The sequence below is a fragment of the Rousettus aegyptiacus genome, unplaced genomic scaffold (genome assembly GCF_014176215.1).
Source record: "Rousettus aegyptiacus isolate mRouAeg1 unplaced genomic scaffold, mRouAeg1.p scaffold_m13_p_1, whole genome shotgun sequence".
NCBI lineage: Eukaryota > Metazoa > Chordata > Mammalia > Chiroptera > Pteropodidae > Rousettus > Rousettus aegyptiacus.
The window spans coordinates 176,178,663-176,202,847 of record NW_023416284.1 but is presented as its reverse complement, the minus strand read 5'-3'; the positions used below and the strand labels follow the sequence as shown (position 1 = coordinate 176,202,847).

Sequence of the window (24,185 nt, the reverse complement as noted above, 5' to 3'; positions counted from 1 at the left end):
CACTTTCTCAGTAAAACTTTGGCTGAGTAAGAGGAAGTGGGTATTGAAGAGTTAAGGGAAGAGGAGTAAGTGTCGCATAGTTTCTGAGAAAGCTGACTTTATAACAACTCTCCATATGTATATACCTAAAAACACATCTAAAGCTGATAGAATTTCAATGACAGCTTGACAGCTCCACAGTCATGATCAGGATGTACTGACACTCTTAGAAATTGATAAAGCAAGCAGACAAAAGTAGTGAGAGTAAGAAATATCTGAGCAACACAATGAATAATTCATAATCAATATCTATTGCCCCAATAAATGTAGATCTTCTTGTACCATACTCCCCCTCAAAGAAAGTATTTCAAATCATCTACACTCGAGGCACTAATAATGTCTCAATGGTGCCCCAAAATAATTACCATATAGATTATTTTCTGACCCTATAGAAGATTAAGAAAATTAGAAGTCAACACTAAGCCAATTCCTCCTTCCAAAACATCACAAACTAAAAGAATTTATTCCTAAATAATGTGTAGATTACAGAGAAAATAACAATATATAATCCAAAATATTATGAACGTGGTATATATAAAAAACTAGAGGAATTGGCAAAAAATAAAACACACCTCTCATAAAACAACTCAGAAACACAGAGAGAGCAAAGAAAAATAAATTCTTAATACCAACACTCAGGAGTAATTAGCTAGTCTCTGTTGTATGATCGTCTAGGTTATGTAGACTAATGCAATTAACTTTTCCATCTTCAAGAGCTTGTTTGCTGAATCAGTGTTCAGGCTCAGTGGAGAAAGTACTCCAGAGCAATCTCCAAAACAGAGATAAGTATTTTCAACAAGGAGATTTTTGTGGAGTAAAAGATTTCTCATTTTATTACTTAATAAATTATAATCTTTTTCATTACAGTATTGTATAATTCATCTTTTTTCATTATATTTCTGTAAGGTCATGCTTATAAAGAATAGTCTCTGTATTTCCAACATCTTTGATGCATCTTAAATTAAATGTGGTTTAAAATGTGAGATGCAACTTAAACTTGATTGATTGGCATGCCTGTCTATTTTCAACATCATTAACCAGTTATCACATGCTAAATAATCAGTCTTTCCCCAAAGATCTAAAGCTGTATCTTTTCTAATCTATTTAGCCATGTTTAAAGTCACTCTTGCTATATAAGAAAACACCTCTAAATTCAGTGACCCATAACACTAAGAATTTATCATTGCTTATAAGTCTATGAGTCAGCTAGGTTGCTTTCTGGTTGTGGCTGAGCTTAATCATAAAAGTTAGCTTCAGAGTGGGTAGGAGACTCTGGGATCTTGGTTGGGCACTCCAACATGCTTGAGGCCAGCTAGCTCTAGAATGGACTAGCATGCCCTTTGGTTGGGACAATTGATCTCTCTTCCAATTGTCTCTCACATGTGCTGTGCCAAATATGTGTTCATGATAATCACAGAGAAGCGAGAGAGCAAGAGCAGGGAGGGCTTCAAGAGGGCAAGTCCTAATGTGTTAGAAACTCTCAAGTCTGTGCTTGTATCACATTGTCTAACCTCTTACTGGCTGAAGAAAGACATATGGCCGGGCCAAGAATCAGGGAGAAAGGGGACTACTAAATTATGGTGCAAAAATAGAATGTGGATACAGGATGCTATTAATAGAAGCCATTAATGACATCTGACTACCACAATTTGTGTTCACTAATAAAAGTTCTATAAAGTAGTTTAATATAAGGCAGACAAAATTCAACCAAATACAAACATTTAAAAAATCTTATTCATGGGAAATTTATAAAGTAGATTTTAGTGTGAATGCTATCTCTTTTTTTTGTTTTGCTTTTTAACTATTTATTGTTGACTATTCTCATTTATATATTTCTTTTCCAAGCAAATACTTTTTAGTTTGGACTATTTTATACTTTCCATCTATGTAATTATGTTTTCTGAAAATAATAATACCCATTCTCATTGTTTCTATTACTTTGTTTTGTTTCCTTGTCTAATTCAATGTGCTATAACATAAAATATTTCTTGTTGCAGAATTGAGTGTATATATTCCTAATTTTTCAACATTAAATATAAGGCTACCTACCTATTAATTCGAGATAGCTATTTCTTATAAAGTGGAAAATTTCTCAGTCTAAATGATAAATTTTTTGCTAATCCAGAATCCAGTTGCATTTAATATAGTTTAGTATTTATCAAGATGATCAAAAAACTTTTTTCCCTTGAATATGAGTGTGATTTATTATGTTAATAATTTCTTAGTGAGAATATACAGAAAAAAATCCATTAGAAGTATTGAATTATTCTTATAGCGTTTGCCTTAATTTACTATCAATTAATACTTTTGCCTATACTTATAAGTGGGATTTGTTTGTCACATGGTATATATTTAGGGAAAACTACAGAAGTTTTGGTATTAAATTGAATTGAGATGATTTCTATGTCCCTGAAGAGTTTAAATAGTATAGAAATTATCTATTCCTGTAAAATTCGTCAAATCCTTTCAGCTTGATTTTAATGATCAGAAACACAATCTAAACTAGATTAAAAATAAATGCATAAACAAACAGTGTTGGCTTGTAGAACTGACAAGTCCCCTTCTATTTAAATATTCCTTTTTGTTTCTTAGGCCACTCAGTATTTTTAAGGGTAAAAAATGAACAATTGTAATTAGAAGGAAGCAAAGTACTATAGTGAAGTAATATAGAAAATTAAAGTTAGAATATAAGAATATAATAAACATAGGAGAGCATCAAACATTTTAATCTAATAATTATTAGTTTTCTTATTACTCGCCTAATTTTAATAAGCCCCAAGTCTGTAATGCATTATCTTATATTTTACATTATATTTTATACTATCCTTGATATGTGTTTAAGGAGAGATATATTTCCTCGAAATATATCCAAAATATATTTATATTATCCACAAGAAACAGAACACTAGAATATTTATTTTTACTTCATGATCATTTATACCATGAAAACTCATATGAATGTTTATATGTTTACAACAAAATTAGGTTACAGGCTTAGAATATAATTTTCTGATTTTCTAAAATTTAGTCATTATTTAAGCCCAACAATGATAGAAACAGAAAAACCTAACGATGCTTCTATTTTCTTATGTAAAACTATGTAAATAGTGCATATTTAAATATTCTAAATAAACACACTAACTTCAACGCTATATAGTCTATTAGCTTAGTTTATGTCTTTATCCGAGCAATCAAACTTTAGCATATTTACTTCTGATTTAACAATTTAAATCAAATAAACTTTGGTTGGTGAAAAATTGCTAATTTCCATTTGTTTTTTATAATTATGTTTATTCTCCAATTTTCATACAATGAACATATATTTTAGTAGCATTTGAAAAAATACTAAAAATTACTTTTTAGATCTGTACACTTATTAATAATAAAATGTTCCCTTTCCTTTGTATTCAAATTTAAAACGTTAAGATGTTAAATTATATTTTTATTTTAGAAACAAGAAATATTGAATAGTTATGATTACTTATATAGTATTTCTTAGTACTAAGTTGATCTTAAATTAAATCTCCATTTTCCTATCAGAATTCTCTAATGAATATGCATTTTGGAATAAAGCAATTGTCTTTAGCATAAATTAAGTGATTGAAAAAGTCCCAAGAGAAATTGATTCCATGGCACTAAATTAATTTAAATTGGTCAGGGCTTTAGAATTAAATGCTAGGACTTTTAATTACTTTTGAATTTCCATATTTTGGGGCTTTTTCCTAGTTACATGGTAACTAGCCCAGGTCCTTAAAATGTGTTTCTTTTCATGAAATGTTTTCTTCTGCTCCTATTCATTGCCTAGTTAACACCTTCTTATCTTTCAAGGCTTAGCTTAGAAATCACAGTTCTGGAGATTTTGAACTCTAGTTTAGCTTATGAACCCTAATATATGTTGTCATCGAACTCTATAACTTTTCTTCTAGTACGTTTATCAGTGTTTGTGATTTTATATCAACTAGAAGTCGATCTCTTTGAGCACGAGGATCTTATCATTTTCTTTTTTCACTGTTTTATCACTGACACCTAGAACAGTAATGAATACATAACAAATATTTAATAAATATTTATTGAATTGGTTAAATAAACTAATTTAAGTATTCGATTAACATTTCTACCCACCAAGGTGTGAGTTCAATATGGGTGAGTCAGTGTCTTTCTGGTCACCACCATATTCTCAGTGCTACACAGTATCAGGCACGAAGGAGGCATTCAATACACGTTTGCTTAATGAAGAGTAGGAAAATCAGCAAAAAAGGATTCAGTTCTGAGACAGTGCACTGGAGGAGGTTTCAGCAGCATACCTCATGTGAATGGTGGGTACAGATGACGACAGCTACTCTGTGGCCTGCACCAGAGGTTGGATCAAGCACAGTGAAAAGGAGAAATGACATTTCCACTTGACTGGAGCTTAAATGCACAAGATTTAGGGAGTCTTTGAAAGACAAAGGCCTGAGTATAGGGCAAGTTCATTGTCCATGTCTCTCATTCCAGCACAGGAAAAGAATAAGAATCAGTGGCTACAGATGAGGAAAATACTTGCCCTGAAATGTTCAGTCTATGTGTAAATAACACAATAAGTACTTAATATAAGATTTAGTTTACCATGTTTTATATAAAAGGTACTAGAAAAATATATAAAATTTCTAGTAATAGTCTATATACTTAATTATCTGAAGAAATTTATTTAAAAGTGAATTGATTATGTTTCAATCAATTTCATGGAATTTGACACTGCTATATGGCAGAAAAAAATTATTATGTTTTTAATAACGAATAAAATTATCTCAAGGTTTTATAGCTAGACACTAGCAAAGACTAGAATCTCTTATTGAGCACTCCAAATTTCTGCTGAATAAACTGCCCAATTTGGATCAGGTATTCAACTTTAGTTCAGTTGATCATGGCCAAGAGAGCAGAGTGATGGGCTTCTAAGTGATAAACTTTTGACCTAGTGGATGAGTAAAAGAAATGAGTTCCCAGAGTGAAATGAACTAGGTAGATGTGTACCAACTCTTTAACTTTACTTTATGACATATTTGTTGATTTTCAATGTCAAGAGAGCCCCGTGGTGAAATTTGAAGCTGGCCCCCAAAGGCGAAGGACAAGGAGAAGCTGAAGAAAGAAGTAGACCACTCCAGTGTGGTAGGTGGCGGTTTTAATAAGCAAGGGATCTTATAGGCTTGTCTTGGGTGGCCACAAGATGAAGAAGAGATCTCCGCACTCACCTGCCGGAATTTTAAAAGTTTATACAAAGGCCTATCAGGCAGCGTTCAGTCCAGATGGTCTTAACAGCACATTACTCACTCAAGGCTGTGTCCTTAGAACAGATTCTAGTGTAGGAACAGTGGGCTGAACCTACATTCAGTGAGCAGGGAAAGGAGTGGTGACCTCCAATTCCCAGGGTCCAGCTTGCACGTCCTTTGGATGACCTCCTCCAACAAAAGGAAGCTTCAACTTCATAAAAGAACATTGAAAGCAGTAAATAATGTTCCTTGGCATTTCCCTAGAAAGCATCAAGAAGCTTTATGGACCCCACCAAACTAACCATATGAATATGTGCTCCAAATATTTACTTGTCCAGTTTATTCTAGTCTTCTGTGCCTAAACTCTATAACCAAGCTATTCTTGTGTAGGAGTGAAGAACCATCTAATGGTCCTTTGCTTAATGTCTGACAACTACCTATGTTAACTGTTAGTAAACTTGCCAAATACACCAGATACAGGGATTAATATTATTCACATCGAATCCCATGTTTTGAATTGTAGCATTCTATCCTACTTTGCAGCCAAATGACTCTTCATGAACCTTTCCCTTATTCAGAGGGAATAATCTAGGACAGAAATTCTTCCCCAACAAAGGTGTAGTCAAATATGGTATCAGTGTAGAATAATCAGGTTTATTGAGATAAGGTAGTCTATGAAACTCAGAAGCCAAATAAATATAGAATATAAAAATTGGGCATGACTCTTACAACACTTTGGAACAACTCCATGAATAATATTTTTTTCTTGAAATGTTGCAAGATAGAAACATAAATGATCTCAAGGTTGTGCAACTAGAATTTTTATGGTTAAAAATCATTCACAAGAAACTTTGATTGTAGATATTCCCTCATATCTAATTGCTTAGCTCTAATACAGTCAGCCTGAAACCTAATTTGGGCACAGACAATGGCGAATTTGCCACACCCATATTTACACATTTGTGTCAAAACATCATTTTTGAGTCATGGAGCAAGTGCGCGCGCGCGCGCACACACACACACGTGCATGCACATGTACAAAACAACAGATAACCAATTCTACCTTGACCCCAACTTCCACTAAGAACTTGGACAATTCTTCATCTCTATAGCCCAGTAAGTTATCTCACAGAATGAGTTAAATGCACAGGTCCACAACCAAGTCCTGTTCTAAAGCTACTTATTGTTACAATATATTGTTTAAAATATTGAATTAAAAGATGAAAAATGTTTTAAAAAGATGGAAAACAGGTTTTTATATAAATGTATTATTTATCACAAGTTTTAATTATTTTAAATAAAAAATATTTTATCACAGAAACAATATAAACCTACTGTAGAAAAATTTAAAAATATAGATAGGCAAAATTTAAAAAAAAATTTTATTCTTCCAACCAGAGATAACTACTATTCTCATTTTAGGACATACCCTGATAGGTAGTTTTCTATGTATAAAATACATGTATTTTCTTTTAGAAAAATGAATTATGTATATTTTGTAACCTAATTTTTAGTATATCAGGAATATATATGTCAAAAATTTAATGGCTAATATATTATGATATGAATATGTTATGACTTGAATTGTGTCCCTCCTCTCAAAAAAAGTATTTGTTGCAATTCAAACCCAGAGGACCTCCAAAAGTGACCTTATTTGGAAATAGGTTTGTTGCAGATGTAATTGGTTAAGATGAGGTCATATTGGAAGAGAGTGAGCCCACAATCTGATATGATTAGTGTCCTTATAAAAGACGGCTATGTGAAGACAGAGACACAGAGAGAACATCACATGATGATGAAGGCAGAAATTAGAGTGGTGATGTCACAAGTCAGAAAATGCCAAAGATTTGTGAGAAAACAGCCCAAGCGAGGAAGAGGCAATGAAGGATTCAGAGACCACAACCCTACCAAGACCTTGATTTCAGACTTGTCACCTCCAGAACCGTGATAGAATAAATTTCTGGTTTTCTAGGCCACCCAATTGTGATAAATTGTTAACAGCAATCTTAGAAAATGTGGATATGATATAAAAAGGTCTAAAACAGGAATGATAGTAAAAGTACCACAAAATAAATGTGTATATGTCATAATATTCACAATAGTTCTTCAACTCAACAAAAGAATTACTTGCAAATATGTAAACTCAAAGCACAATGTGAGAATTCCATCTAGTCCTGAACTTTAACTTAATAAATATTATAACAAACTATATAGCCTATTGTGCAAAGTTCTTACCCAAGAAAAAAGATTAAATAATAAAATTATATGCATCAGTTGGGTCCATTCAGAAGACAAAAACACCATCAGAAATTTGACCAGGAGAATTAGAATTCCTAACTAAAGATGTAGTTATGACGGTGAACAGGGGTAGCAGCTGTGGGATAGTTACTCCCCTAGGGTTGAAGGGAAAATGAATAAGGAAGGAGCTCAGAACCTTAAAGAGGGCTGCAAGAGATACTCAGACTTCACAGTCGATGGTGTGGTTGCTACATGCTGCCCACTACAGTGATGATGATGAAGCTTGATAGAAGAGCTCATTGTGAAACTGTGAAACCACAAGAGCATTCTGTCATGGTGGTGATCAAGAAACTTGTCGGAGGATGCTGCTATGGAGTTGCAAAAGAAGTTGGCGGAGATGAAGGAACATGCTAGGAGGTGTCTTCAGTAAATAGCAAAGGGCATTCAGCTGCGGTGCATGCTGCTGTGTCCACTTCACACCGACCTTTCAGAGTCTCATAGAAAACAGAACACGTAAGCCAAAAAACCCCTCTCTGCTCTTTCTGCTCTCCCATGTCCCTCCAGCGTTTTCTCAGGAGAGGATGATATCAAGTCACCTGGCAAAGGACACATGTAATCTATCATCACAAAGCAGGGCAAACAAATGTGAGTTTGGAGCTGAGAAGCAATATATAACTGGCACAATCTACCCCTATGGCTACTCAGTAACCCTACACATATTTCTACATACATCTGAGCTAACACACAACAGTGACGTGACTCTTTCCATCTACTGAGATGGAAATTTCCTTTACACTAGGAAAGATGCTTTTCCCCTGTTCTCCAGATGGAAAGATACACAGTTTCAGCAGCTCTTCTGTCCATCACTAGCTATATTAATCATTCCACAAATTCAGTCACAGTCCCACTGAATATTCTATTACCTAAAGACTAAATTGTAGTTGACTTCCAACAAACTTCTAAAAAATAACAGAAACAAGAAAAAATAGATTTTATATACATACATACATACATACATACATATATATACACATACATACATATATATATATAGAGAGAGAGAGAGAGAGAGATTATATATAAATAGATATATATAAAATATATATATAACTATATACACATAACAAGCCAGAAGAAAATGCAAAGCTCCTATGGTATTTCTTCCTGTTTACTGGTCCCAAGGTTGTGGTGATAGGTATGACTTCCTCATTCCCTTAGCCATTCATCTTTAGCTCTGAGTCAGCAGTCCTAAACTGCTCTAGATCCCTTACCTGGAAGAGTAACCAAAACTTCCACTGCTGAACGGTCTGAGTCCTTAATCATCTTTTCTTCTTTTGGTTGCCATTTTCTTTTTTTTAGATTAACTTTATTAACAGTTATCTTTGTATATTTTCAACGTATATGCTAAAGACTGAATGTTTGCACTCCTCTTTCTCCAATTTATGTGTTGAAACCTAATCCTCAATGTGATGAAATTAGGGGGCGAGGATGATTAGGTTATAAGAGTGGAGCCCTCATGAATGGGATTAGTATCCTTATAAAAGAGACCCCAGACAGTTCTCTTACTCCTGCCCCAGTGTAAGGACAAAACAAGAAGATGGCTATCAATGAGCCAGGAACTGGGTCCTCGACAAACTACAGATCTGCAGGAGCCTTGGTCTTGGACTTCTCAACTGGCAGAACAGAAAATGTTTGTTGTTTAAGCCACACAGTCCATGGTCTTTATCTTAGTCTGAACAGACTAAGACAGTATAAACTTCATATATTATTCAATGTGATATACTATATATACTATTCAAATATGTATCTATGTATATCTATATCTATATTTATTTCACCGCACTTCTACTTCTTGATTCCCAGACCTATGTTTTCTGATTATGGGGGAGAAAACATCACTATAATGCTCTGAACATGAGCTTTTGTTCTCGATCCTACTCTTAATCAACTCTTGGGAGCCCACAGTTACATTTTCAGGAATTCTGCAAGCCAGTTGTTAACATAGCCATTATTAAAAGTTATGTAAACTTTCAATTAAATAAATTATTTTAAAATGTGGGAAATACATATCTAAAAGTCATTTCCTAACTAGTTTCCTACATTTTATTTTGAGCCATGATCTTGAACTTATTAACCGTCCTGTCTGTATCATGAAAGTACTAAGGGTGTTTTGCTACACATCTCTTTCCAACTCTGCTTTCAATAACATCACATTGCTCACCTGAAATGACCATGATGCAAGTAATTATAACATGGAAATGGGCAAACACTACAAATCAATTCCTCCCTTTTGTTTTTTTTTTTCTAAAGAGCCTGTTGTTGAACATTACCAGCACACCACTGGTCCATAGTGACACCTTCGTCCATTTTTCTAAGATAGCACCCAAAGGGTAGACCAGGTAGCCACAATGCTCTGTAATTGCACTCAAATCTCAGATTTGAGAGAGAAATAGATACCCCTTTACTTCTTCCATAGCTGAAAAGAATTGTACTTTTAGTACTAAAACACATAGTGACTCTGAAGAGAGAAAAAGGATACATTTAGGAGTCAAATGAAATTTGCAGTGATGAACATGTGTACAATCTGATTGCTAAGAGTGGCTTAGAACTCAATGTAAATTCTTGAATGGTTATATCATTTCTGCATTTACACCTTAATGAAAACATTATGTGTGTTATTTGTGATAATGTCCTTATCACATTATAAGTCAAAAGGTTCTTGACCTAGCTCTCTGAAATCTTTGGCTCTTTTGCTATACAAAGAAAATAGTTTTTGGTTTAACGGCACTTTTTGAAGTGAATTTTTTTGTGGCTACACGGATTAGAAAGTATACAGGCTTTAGGAATCTATATCTATACTCAGAAAGCTTTGGAGAAAACTGAAATCCTCTCTGTAATGAGACTGTCTTTATTTGCTGGCTTTATTTACACTTTCATTGCACATTTACTCATATATTTACCTTCACAAGGAGTTCTCCAGCTTCTAATTTTGTCTTATAATATTTTTTGCCTTGTAATATGTAGGAATACCTGAGTGAAAACTGATATCTGATAATGTTATAAATACTATATAAAACTTATTCTTTAATCTGCACATAATTCACCCATTTAAGCTCAGTTCAAATATTTCCCTCACCCCATTAATCTCCATTAATCATAAAAGAAATACCCTGTCCCATCTCACCTCTGAATTCCTAGAGTTTTTCCTACGTGGGGAAGAAAATCAATCAGAGGACTATCCAGTTAAGAGTTTATTCAAAACTGCCTACCATGAGAAGGCCTGAAGGAGTGGAGGAGCATTCTAAATTGGGGAAGGCGGTAGAATGTTTTATGGGGCTTTAGCAGGCGGAAGGAGGTTGGTCAAAGTTCAGCTAGTTCCGGAAATGGGAAGAGAGGGATTTTTCGAGTGGATTAGAAGCCATTGTTTGGGCAGCCTGGATTTTATCTAAAGGATGAAGAGAAATAGTCAGGATTATGTCATGTATGAGAGTGGGTGGAAGCAGCTGCCAGGGACAAATACATACGAAGGCCACCGTAGAAAATTCTCAGGACTTAAGTCCTCAAGTTTCTCTTACACACATCACTCATTTGGCATTTGTAATGCACCACGTACTTAGGATGGTGATGAAAACTCTCTTCAACAGTAAGGAGACTGAAAATAAATGCTACTAATAATTACCCTAGGAGAACAGGGATGAACCATATGATCGTCACACACTGTTATTTTCAATCAAATTTTTTTCTCCTCTTACTTTACTTAGACTTTAAACCCCCATGTATCTCAACACAGCACCAAAGAAGCCTTTAAAAAAATCTCTTGACTTTTGGGCTAGTAAAATGCTAAATAAAAAGACTCCTCATATAGAAGATTCACTAATTACAGATGCAAAATATTTTGGATAGTTTTAATCCAGTTTAAGTTTATTGATACTTTTTCTTAGCCATACTTGTTACATGTGCTCCCTAAATCTGTAATGCACACGGTCCTATTATTTTCCTGCTTTTAAAATTCCAAAAGGAGAAAAAAATATATATCAGTTCTTTACATAAAGAAGAAATGCAATCTATATAAAAATTAGTGAAATGTACTGACTCTAGACATTTTAATTTGTGAAAATTCACTACAGTTTCTATCAGAACAGTCTTCAATTCAAGCTTGGTGTTTTTTTTAAATGTTTAATCACAGTATTTTTACAGTGTTATAAATTTATTTTAACCTCTATTATAAATGTGTTATTAAAAGAAAGTTTTCTATAGATTACTTAGAAATGTATCAATGGCTATGAAACATAAAAGAAGATAGAACAAAATCAGACAAAAATCTTTTTAAAATGTGAATATTTATTTAAGTTGTCACATTAAAAATATACAAAATTAAAATGCCCACATTCAAAGCATTTTTTTTTATTATTGGATAATTTTATAAACCACTTACTTTTTCTATAAATTTTTATCTCCATAACTAAACTGGAATACATTCATTTAACTCAACAAATATTTAATAAGCATTATCAATGATGCTTACTGGCTAGGCATTTTGTGTTTCTAATATTAATAAAATTGAGGGGCTTACAATTCAAGAGATAGAGGGAAATATATTAAATAATATTTTTGAAAACATATTTCTTTTTTGGACGACACAATATAAGAATAGACCATTCTATCTGGGGAATCAGGAATAACTTTGAATTAGAAAAATATTGAAATAATTCAAGATAAGCAAATTAAAAAAGCTCAAATTATTTATCTTTCAGCACTGGATATTTTTAAATCCAATTTTATTATAAAATTGATCTACGACTAGTTAATTTTGGATGCATGTAAAACAATAAAATAAAAATCACTCATCTGGTGGGACTGAAAATTGGTACAGCCACTATGGAAAACAGTATGGAGTTTCCTCAAAATACTAAGAATTGATCAACCATAAGATCCAGTAATCCCTCTACTGGGTATTTACCCCAAAGACTTGAAAACCCATATCTGAAAAAATATTTGCACACTGATGTTCATAGCAGCATTATTCACAGTGGCCAGGACATGGAAGCAACGGAAGTGTCCTATGATAGATGATTGGCTAAAGAAGCTGTGGTACATATATACAATGGAATATTACTCAGCCAGAAGAAGAGATGAAATACTGCCATTTGTGACATGGATGGACCTCGAGGTAATCATGCTAAGAGAAATAAGCCAGACTGAAAAAGGTGAAAACAATATGATATTATTTATATGTGGAATATAAACCTAAAAGCAACAAATGAACAGAACAAACAAACAGAGATTCATGGGCATGGACAATAGACTAGCAGTTACCAGAGAGTAGGGGGGAGGGGAGATAGAGGAGGTAGACAGGGTAAAGGGGTCAAATATAAGGAGTAGGAGGAGGGTGAAGCGGGTAAAGGGGATCAAATATATGGTAGCTGAAGGAAACTGCACTTTGGGTGGTAAACACACAATAGAATATATACATATCAAATTATAATGTACACCTGAAAATTATATAATCTTATCAACCAATGTTACCCCAATAAACTTAATTTAAAAAAATCACTCACAATTCTACCATCCCCAAAAAGCATGGCTATTTTTTATATTTCCTTTAATTCATTTTTATAAATATACTTTAAAAATAAAATTTGAATAATTAAAATTTATTAACCTGCTCTTTTCATTTAAGATTATATCATGAGAATTTTCTGTCATTATATGTATTTCGAAAATATAAATTTTAATGACTGCAAAATATTCTACTTCAAGATTTGTCTTTAGTAAAATGTGATAGAAAAAACTCCTTCTTCTAGCATAAATACATCTGTGCTGAACTTTCTTATAACACATTGTTGTGTGAATAAATGACTTTTTTCCCTTGAATAAATTCTTAGAAGTGAAATTACTGAGTCAAAGGAAATGAATATTTTAAGGCTTTTGATACAAGTTACTAAATTGCCTTTAAGAAAATTGCTAATTTATATGCCTGTCAACAATGTATGAGAATTTCCATTTACCTGCAAACTCAAGATGCTATTATTACTTTTAAAACAAAAAGACAAAAAAAAGACCACTCATCAATTTAGCAGGTGAAAACAATCATCTTTTTACTGTGCATTTCTTGGATCTCTAAGTAGGTTAAACTTTTATCATATTTATTTGCTGTTCCAATTTCTCTCTCTCTCTTTTTTTTTTTTGCCTCATTTTGTGATTTACTCATTTATTTCTTGAGTTTTAAAAATTTTATTATTTTAAATGTTTTTTTACATTAAAACTTTAATCATTTGTTTGTCATAAACATTGCAAATATTTCTCCAGATTTGCTATTGCCTTTTAATTGTTGTTGATGTGTCTGCATTTTCAGACATTGTAGAAGGTTGAAATTTTGAAACTTAAAGATCAATATGTTTTTCTCTTCAAGGTTTTTGGCTTTGTGACCAGTTTAGAGAGGCAGTGCTCACTGCACGATTACAGAATAATTGACTAAAAATTATTTCGGTCCTTTACACTTTTATTTTTACATTGAAGTATTTAATTTTTCTTTGCTCTACTTAATGCTTTCTAGCCACTTATCACTTTTTACTTGAAATTCTATATGTCTGATTCTAGTATTATAAACCTTTCATTTGCCTAATAAAACTGTCTTTTTTTAAAATTTAAAACCTTTTTGCACTTTTTAAATATATTTTGTGTCAATTTTTAAAGTCACAAAGATAAAGGAAAAAAACCCTGAGAAACTTATAAAGTAATTCAGAAGAACTATTTTAAAGATGGACCTCCTGTGTGAGGTAAAATAAAAACCAAATTTATTAAAAGAGTGGCATATTAAAAAGTGCAAAAGGGTTGATCTTTAAGGTTCAAATAATACTTTTTCTGTGAGTTGTAGCCTGACTAAGCTATTTAAAATTACAACCTTAAAATCACCCTTACCTTGATTCTTTTCAAAGCATCTTCTAATATTCTACGTAATTTTGTGAATTTATTGTATTCGTTATTTATTGCCTGTCTTTATCAGAAGACAAGCTCCAAGTATGTAGAAATAGATGCCTTTTTGTTCCTGATCTATCTCTAGACCAGTGCCTGGACACAATAGGTGCTGAATAAGTATTTATTAAATTCATTAAGAAGATGAATGCCTTTAAACAATTCGATCCTCAACTCAACTCTCCTGCATAGTTTGTGCCATACTTATAAAATTGAAAAATAAAGAACAAGGTTCAATTTGATGACATATGGCATGTACTAAAGAGTAACAGGTACACCAGTGTTCTGGGGAAACCAGTTAATTATTAGTGCCCTATGACCATGAATAATGGATTTGGTATTTATAATGGTACCACCTTCCTTATCCAGGAAAAGTGCTTTTGTCTACTACCCTCTGCCTAGGAGAGAACAGAGTACTAAGTATCCACAAGACAATCAAGCTGAAGTCTCTCTATATAATTTCCTATTCTTATTTTTTCAAGTTCACATGATCTAAGAAAATCTTATGTATGTATGTATGTATGTATGTATGTATGTATGTATGTATGTATGTATTTCATTAGTTAGTTATTATTTACAATTTCAATTACAGTTGACGTTCAATAATTTCCTAGTTTTAACGAAACTTCTGTACTGGTTCACTGGCTTTTCTCACGAAGCTCCTCACTCTGGCTCCCATTGTATAGTCCCTGACAGCCAAATTCCCCAGTATGAGAATCTATTCAGTCTCCCTATGAATTTCTCAGACTTCTCAGATACAGGGCTCTGTGACACGGAGGTCAAGGGCATGAGATTTGGAACCAAGTAGCCTGGGTTTGAGTTCTCACTCTGTTACTTCCTGGGGCGCTTGACTTGCCTTACCTGCAGCCTCCTCATCTATAAAATGTATCAAATGACAGTGCATATCTTAAAGAATTTGTGAAGATCGAAATAGCATGCAAACTATTTAACAGAGTATTTAAAACACTAAGCACTCAATAAATATTACCAATTGTTATTGCTGTCGTTGTTATCTGGCCTTGGCATCCATTTGAGACCAAGAATAAATGTGCTTAGAAACTCTTGCTGAAGCAATTTTGTTTTACTCTGTTCCCTTTAAATTGGCCACAGTAGATTTCTTTTTCCTATTTCTTTGGAATCTGTATTTGGGATGTGGAAAACAGATTATCTGTAGATAAAACTAATTGTTATCTATCTCTTCCCTCCACTGAATCTCCTTGCTCCCCATTCTTTGGGATTCCTAATATGCTGCATGGCCAAGGATTCAGGGTTATCATGGTTCTCCAATGATGAAGTGTCGGCTACCTGACACTCAGCCTGCCTAGGAGACAATTTTCCTGTTGTATGGGCTGTCATATCTCTAGGACACCAGCAATCTATTTGTATCTGCACTCAACTTTGACTTACTAAATTTCCAATATTTTATTTCTAATATATCTGCTTGTGAACTTGTAGATAGTCATACAAAAGTTCACTGAATTGTATAAATTCTCTCCCACTTAGACAGAAATCATGAATATATATACAGAAATAATATCAAGTCATACAAACTAGTTTTCTCAATCTATCCCAATGTTTGACAGATTTATCCAACAAAATTTTGCTGATCCCCTATTATGTGCCATTCCTGATCAAGATGACCATGGTTCCTGCCTCAGAGTTCTGCAGTATGATAGGGGGAACAGAGCTTAAACAGTAATCCCCAACATTGACAATACAACAGTGCAATAGCCTGAGATATAATACAGTAGCTTACTGGTATCACTTTATCAAAATAAAGTTGCTTTACCGAGTATAGATATTTTTATACCCTAAGAATGCTTAATTGTTCTGAAAAGCATTTCAGTGACTTTAAGTGACTTCTTTATAATTAAAGAAATAAGAGAGAAAAAATATAAAAACATGCCTGTAACTTTTCTTCAGAATTCCTGGTGAGAAATTCTTGAACATGATTGACATTTGACAAATCTATTTTACATGAATACATGTCTCTATATCTATTCTTTCATTAGAAAGAAAGAAACTTCATGAACAATGGCTCAACTCTGAAGATCAGCAAGAGACCGATTTTGATGTAGCCTCACAATTTACTACAAAAAAATTTCACATTTTACCTTAGATTTATGAAGTGTTTGATCCAGAAACAATTCAGTATGTTTAGGAGTCTCCATCCAGTACCTTTGGCTTTTTGCCCAGTTTCAATCAAAGCAACATTTTTATTATCAAGTGGTTTCTTTCTGCCCCTTTGATGTAGTTTTAGCTCGTTAAATGGGTACTTGGTTCATTCCTTTCCATGATACTTTTTCTCAGGTTGATTTCTAAAGGTAGACAGTGCGACTCTACACAAACTCTTCCACTTGCCTTATCGAATTCCATATTTCCAAGCAGACATTCAGATAATGAGAACGAGGCAGAAGGGGACTGCGAGTGTGGACCGAAATCCAGCACATTGACTCTGGAATCTGACCAGAGTGAACCACTTGACACCTTTCTATTTTCTCAGCTGGAAATGAGGTGAAGTTTATTTGCCCCATCCAAACTCCTTGGAGAAACCATATTATTTATATCTAAATATTTTGCTGAGAACAGTATGCTACAGAGGAATTTTTCAGCTGATGATTAAGATTGTCCAGACTCTCATTAATGTATTTACTTTATTAATGCCAATATTTGTATTTGAAAAATCTCATAAATAACTGTAATTGGCATAGAAGAACACATTAGTCATGGCAAAACCTGTTGATTTACCTTGATGTGCTTTGGCTCTAGCTAGGTCTTGGGAAAGACTATCTAGCTTTTTTAGTTGTTGGGATCCATATAAGATCTTAGTAGAAAATAAGTCTGAGTTTCCCCCACTGGATCCCCAAAATTCTCATAGTAAACAGCTTAATATTTGCTCAATAAATATTTAAGGAATGAATAAATGAATTATTAAGTGAACTAACAAATTAACTCTTCAGGGATAATTTTCAGTTTTTGATTTGAACTTCCCCTTTACTGGAAACATGAAATCTGCACTTAGATTATTCAGTAATGCTTACATACCTAAGGCTCCATCTTTTTTTGCACCTAAGAGTCCTTCCCTCATTTCTACTTTTTAGAAGTCTTTGATCTCATGCTTCTTAAATTTTTTTTTTTGCTGCTGAAGCCTGACTCTCTGGCTCCTTCACCCTTCCCATGTAAGCCGAAATAATAGCCTTGGCATCGTTCTCAGTTCAAGGTCACGTTCCCCTCTGAGGCACGTTGACATCTCAAAACCAGCCAGCAGCAAATCAGAAGAAGCTGACTCTTAATGATTTCCAGTGAAATGTTTTCTTTGAGCTTTTCTTTAAAATTTTGAATTTTTTCTTCAAGGTTTTCTCCATCGTTTCTTTCCCCCCATAAATAAACACTATGAAGCCAACAAAAACGATCTTGGATTTGCCCCATGAGGAATATCAGAATTTATTATAGGATCTAAATGGGTGGTGAACACACAATGCAATTGAAGTGTGCACTTGAAACCGATATAATTTTATTAACCAATGTCCTCCCAATAAATTTAATAAAAAAACAATCTATGGCCATGCCATCCTGAACACACCCAATCCCATCTGATCTTGGAAACTAAGCAGGGTCAAGTCTGGTTAGTACTTGGATGGGAGACCGCCTAGGAAGACCAGGTGCTGTAGGGCTAAAAAATAAAAAAAATAAAAAATTAAAAAATAAATTTAATAAAAAGACAAAATTGCAAAAAATACATAAAATAAATGTCTCTTACTCTTATCTTCCAGGAAACATTCAGGAATTCACTCAACAGAGAAAAACTGATGTCTCCGTTATGTCAGATTAAGACCTCTCTCTATGTCCTGATGAATAATATTACAAATGTAAGTAGTTCTATGCATATTTAGGAGCATTATAAACACAGTAACTCAATTTATTATTTTTTTTAATGTGAAGGGAGTTTGTGAGATCTTTCCAAAGAGGTATCAAAAGGTCATCGTTGGTTTTCTGACTCCAGAATGTACTCAGAGCGAGTGTTTATCTCCATCCCTTCCGACATCCCCAATGAAACGATATTACATAAATAAACCCATTACATCAGAGAAGATGGTCCACACATAGAGAAGGGATTTTTAACACATTTCTGAAAGACAGAAATAGCGTTGGAAGCCTGTCGACATTAAAAACAATAGGGCAAAATAAGAGGCAGGCGACTGCAAAGGGGTCGGATTCCAGAGAGTTCCAGACTCAGATTGGTGAGGACAAGAAAGAGAAAGGAGTATGATAAGGAAATACCGTCAGAACTAATGTCACTTTCCCTGTTTTATTGAGGTCTCATTGACAAATAAAATCTTAAGATCTTTCAATGTACAAGATGATTTCACATACATATACATTGTGAAAGGATGCCCCGCCCCCCATTGAGTTAATGAACATGTTCATCGCCTCACATATTGACCTTTCCTTTTGATTTTTTGGTGAGAACATTTAAGTTCTACTCTCCTAGTAGATTTCAATTATACTATACAATGTTATCAACTATAGTCACCAGACATTTGGTCCGCAGAACTCATTAAGCCTATAACTGAAAGTTTGTACTCTTTCGTAAACCTCTCCCTATTTCCCTTACCACCCTCATCCTGGCAAACATCTCTTTATTCTCTGTTTATAGGAAGACCTAATATCTTAAATGTGAACTTCTCTTTGTTCTCCACTCCCAAGGTGGCCCAAATCTTACCCTGACAAACACCTAAGAACTCCACATAAATTTACCAAACTGCTACGGAAATATAGGGTGATAGGTTGACTTTTGGAACTCCAGAAGAAACCACTTCCCATTTGGGAGTTTTGGGGACCCTACCCTGACAACTAACTTCTCTCCTTTTCCTCCTCTCTTTGGTGAGGGAAGGTGATAAGCCCTTTACCACACACAGAGCTCAGAGTAATATTTCCTCTTTATCAAAAAGACCTAATGGGGAAAAGATAACACAACAGGAGAGAAACTCAGACTATTTTCCTTCAAATTTAACCGTACCCTCAAATTCTTAAACATGAATAAACAACTAAAGATCACCAGGCATATAAAGAAAAACAACAGCATTAAAGAAAATCTCCAAAGGAACAAACAGAACAGACTCGCTAGTATATTTTTAACTTTTTGGAATCAACCTGTGTACACATACAAAATCTTTCTTGTGGCTGTAGAATACAGTATAAACGTTGTGTCTTCGAGAACGTAAAAGGAAAGGTGGAACAGACATCAGATGGGAAAGGGGGGAGAAGTAGAGGCAAATACAGGGTGGAGGCACCAGCAGCATCTTTCACGGTGGTAGAGGCTGTCAAGAGATATTGCTTAAATTTGATGGAATAAGAAAAAACATTACTTAAAGGCATAAACGTAGCTGATAGAACTATATCAAAAACTATGAAAGAGGATGAGAAAAGAGAGCATAGTGTCAACTAAATCTTATTCTTTTAAATATTTAAATAAGTAGATACATCAATAAATCCAGTGATATATGAGTAATTGCTAGAACAAAAAAATATAGAGAGTATTAATATCCCTTTCCTCTGGAAAATGAAACAGGATGTGGAGGGATGCGGGGCACTGTTGATTTTCACGATAAGCCTTCTGTTCTGCTTCATTTTATATCTTGTACATAAATTACTTTAATTGAAAAAATTAAAGCCAAGGATCAGTGCAATAGAGAATTTTTTACTCTCATTTGTGGCTCGACTTCCACTGTTGAGACGTCATGTGCCATAGCATACTAAATTATTCTCTCAATTAGTGCAGGTGTCATTGGATTGACTAAGTGGTCCTTATGCACGAGAAAAGGTCAGATTCATCTACCCAAAAACTCCCTGTCGAAATCTCACAGGTATTGTCACAAAGTAATTAATATGTGACCCAAGATGGGGAAACACCATCCTGGGCATCCAGGCATTGAGAAAGCCAAGACACACAGCCCGCTGCCCCTAATCCTGGCTCTGTCCACTATTCTGTCTCTCTCAAATCCTCCTCTGTTTGATCTTCCACATTTCTCATTTTTTCTTAAATAAGTCTGTGGCTTCCTTTATTCCTAAATTCACATTCAATCGTGGCCTGTCTCAAGATCTATCTCTGGCTTAATAGCTCAATTCTAATTCCTCCTTATTCTCCGAATTTATGGTTTAATTTGGCATTGTTCATCCCCAACTGCTTTGATGACCCATTCATCATCATCAAAGCCTATATATCACAGCATGAAACTAGCATAGGCCAAATCATTTCTACAAAACACCACACAATTCTGAGTAAATTATAATGGCACTCCCTGAGGTCCATAAATTGACATAATAACTTTGGTACTTAAGATTAAAGAAGTATCACATAGCCAGGAGTCTGGGCAATCAAATTCATAGCATTCATCCTACTCTGGAGGCTGTTTCAAGAGTTTGCTTCTGTTCATATCATATTCTACAAATAATTTTCTCTAGAACATACTGTTAAATATTTAAATCATAGTTCATTTTTATTAGTTAACTAAACCAATACCCTAAGATACAATATACACTTCACTACTTATTCCTAATTGCACACATTATAATGTGGTTTGATATTTATTCATTTTACACTCAGCTTGTACACAGCAATTACTCCAGATGAACAATGAGAAACATCAAGATCATATCGATATTAGGCACAGCAGTTACCACTGAAGAGTGACAAAAAATAAAGTGTCATTAAATATCTTAGGATTTAACTGGTAATTGCCTTATAGTGTTCAAAAATTTTAAAAACCTTCCTTTTGAATACCAGAAAAACAAAACATAACATATAACCATTTAGTAAATAAATGTATTGATCACTTAATAGGAAACTTAAAAAAATCTTAGAGTGAGGGCAGTATATGTCGAATTTCTTCTCTACTATTCACTGACTTTAAGAACTTGAGCAAGATTCATAATCCTCTGAACCTTTTTCCTAAACATCCAGATGTGGATATACAAGTCAAGGCTTTTGTTTACAAACAACAGAGACCAATGCAGACTAACTTAAACAGAAAAAGAATGCATTAAAAGATATTAGATTGCTCAAAGCCTGAGAAGTATCCTATTACAGACTCATGAAATGATAAAAAAAAAAAAAATTAGGGGAGAGGGTGAAATAATATACAGGAACATTCTGCTTAAGACATCACTGAGACTTACACTATGGATATCCCAGATTCAGGGAACCACTTCCGATAAATCCCCCGCATTTTTGAATCCCTACCCAGGAAGGGATATCTGATCGACTGTGCTCCTCCACTTACCTTGGAAATCCTTGAAAATAAAAATAATAGCTAATATTTTATAGCACTTCCCTCTGGTACAATTCTGAACCCCATGTACATAATAACTCATTTAATCCTCACAGCAACTACATGGGGTTGTTGTGTTTTTTCTTTAATCAATAAACTAATGAGGTCGATCATTTTTATTAATTAACCAATTGACGTGCGTGTGATGATCATTCCACATTTCACGAATTAGGAAACTGAGGCACAGAGATGTTAAGAAACTTGCCAAAGGCCACATAGTTGGTAAGTGGTAATGCCAGAACTCAAACCTGCTCTTTACACTAATTCATGTGTTCTTCGTGGTGATCAATATGCCAGCTCCGGATGTTATCAGGGTGCCCGGATGCTCAGTAATTATGTAATAATTATGTGATTATGTGATTATGTGATCATTCCTCTCAAGTCTTCATGAAACAGGGATCACTAATAATCAAATATCATATAATGGTTTGCTAAAGTACTTATGCTTTAGAAGTACAGGCTGGCTTCCTATACTGAGTGATTCAGCCTCTCTTTGGTAGAAGACATATTGGTGTCCGATGATCAAAATCGAACAGACAACAGGAAAACACACTGACAATAAAATCGAGAATAGTATCTTGGCATAGTGCTGCCCATCCATTTCACACTCAGAGAACACGATAGAGTGCGCACAGCACAGTAGTCCAACGGACCAGGATGTTTGCCATTGGAGCTGCCTCATGCCCTGCCTAGCCTCTCCTGAAAGCAGACGAAATGGGTCCCTCAGGGTACTTAGGGTCTCTCAGGGTCCATTCATAGCACATAAGTATGAGCAGTGAGCAGTGCCCGTCTGCCGCAGGGAATGTTCTCAGATATCCATCATTAATATTTGCGATCACACTTTAATAAAATATTGTTTCTTTAAGAAAAAAAAAAAAAACACCAAAAGATGACTGATGAAACTCAAATCTACTTATCTCATTTGCAGAGACCTTCGAATGTATGCTTATAGTGTTTTTTAATGATCTTATTTAATAGGAGTAACCTATTAACACAGCAGTGAAAAAACCTGTTTAGCTACTGCTAATGTGTTGGGGCGTTGATCTCTCATGGGGCATCTCCTTCTGTCTCCCGTGGAAGGGCACAGCATTTCACAAAAAGCCGTGTGGGCAGTGCTGATTTACACACAACAGGCTTCTCTCTTCCTCTCGTTGCCGCTGCACGCCACTCACCTGTCACTTCCTCAAGGGTGCCATGCTCCCTCCCCCTCTGACCTTTGCATACGGTATTCACACAACCGGAATGAAGGCCCTTCCTTCCTTTTCCCCAGCACTTTATCTCGTCAGCATCCGCTTTCGGCAGGAAGTTACTGCTCCGACTTCCCGGGACAGCCACAGGTGTTCTTCCTGGTCACATACTGGTGTCCCCTCCCCCGTCAGGGCACTCTCCCTTCCACAGTATAATGGTTACGTGGCAGCCATTCCGTAAGCACTTCGGAGCAGAACTAGGTCTTGTTCACCGCCAGCTGGACCCCTAGCGCCAAGCTTAGTTAGTATTCAGTGCTGAATGCTCATATCTTTTATTCCTTCCTAAATGGTTCATCATTAATTTCATTTTTTAAATCTATATAACCCTGTATTCCCAGAATTAGCCATTTTCTCCTTTTCTGAAAAAAAAATCAACCATTTTCTTTTTTCAATTAATATTAATGTTAATTAATCTCCAATATGAATATGGAAAATAAGTGAGCCCATCGACACTACTCCTTTAACTAATGAGAGTAGAAAAATCTTTCAATAATGTTGAACTTCTCTCAAGAGGTAGCCATAACCCATGGACAAGGGAACATGACGATATCTTTCACTGGCCCCTCTGGAAACGTGACTTGTATATCCAACATTCTACTTGACATCTCCCCTTGAATGACCAATAAAGGTCTCAATACAACACATCTCGAATCAAACTCCTGACATTTTCACAGCAAATCTCCCATAGTCTCCTTCACGTCAATAAGAGGCAAAACCTTTACATTGTTCTTGACTTCTTTCTCCCTTTCACACCCAATATCCAATTTGTTACCAAATTCCGTGTGGTCTACTTTGAAAATGTATACAAAATCCAACCAGTTCTTACCATCTCTGCTACTTCTGTGGAGCAAGCTAACAGTTCTCACTGGGAATTCTGCAATCACCCTCTTCCTCACATTCTTCCTTTCGCCTAGCCTTCTTACAATCTTCTGTCGCCCAGAAGCCTCATGGCATCCTCTGCTCAAAACCCTCTGTGCTTTTACGACTTATTCAAAGTAAATGCCATGGTATTTTTAATTGCCTGCATGATCTGCCCTTCCATTGTCTTGCTTCTATCGTCAATCTAAATTATAATTCATTCTCTCTCTCTTGCCAAACAACTTTTACCA

General features: G+C 34.6%; 1 long non-coding RNA gene and 1 pseudogene across 1 annotated transcript in view; one reads left to right on the top strand and one right to left on the bottom strand.

The window, feature by feature from the left end:
- The window catches only part of LOC107516522, a 235,462-nt gene that overhangs the window by 193,364 nt on the left and 17,913 nt on the right, over nt 1-24,185 (bottom strand). The gene's annotated exons all lie outside the window — the stretch shown is intronic.
- LOC118606589 lies at nt 18,054-18,172 on the top strand (annotated as a pseudogene).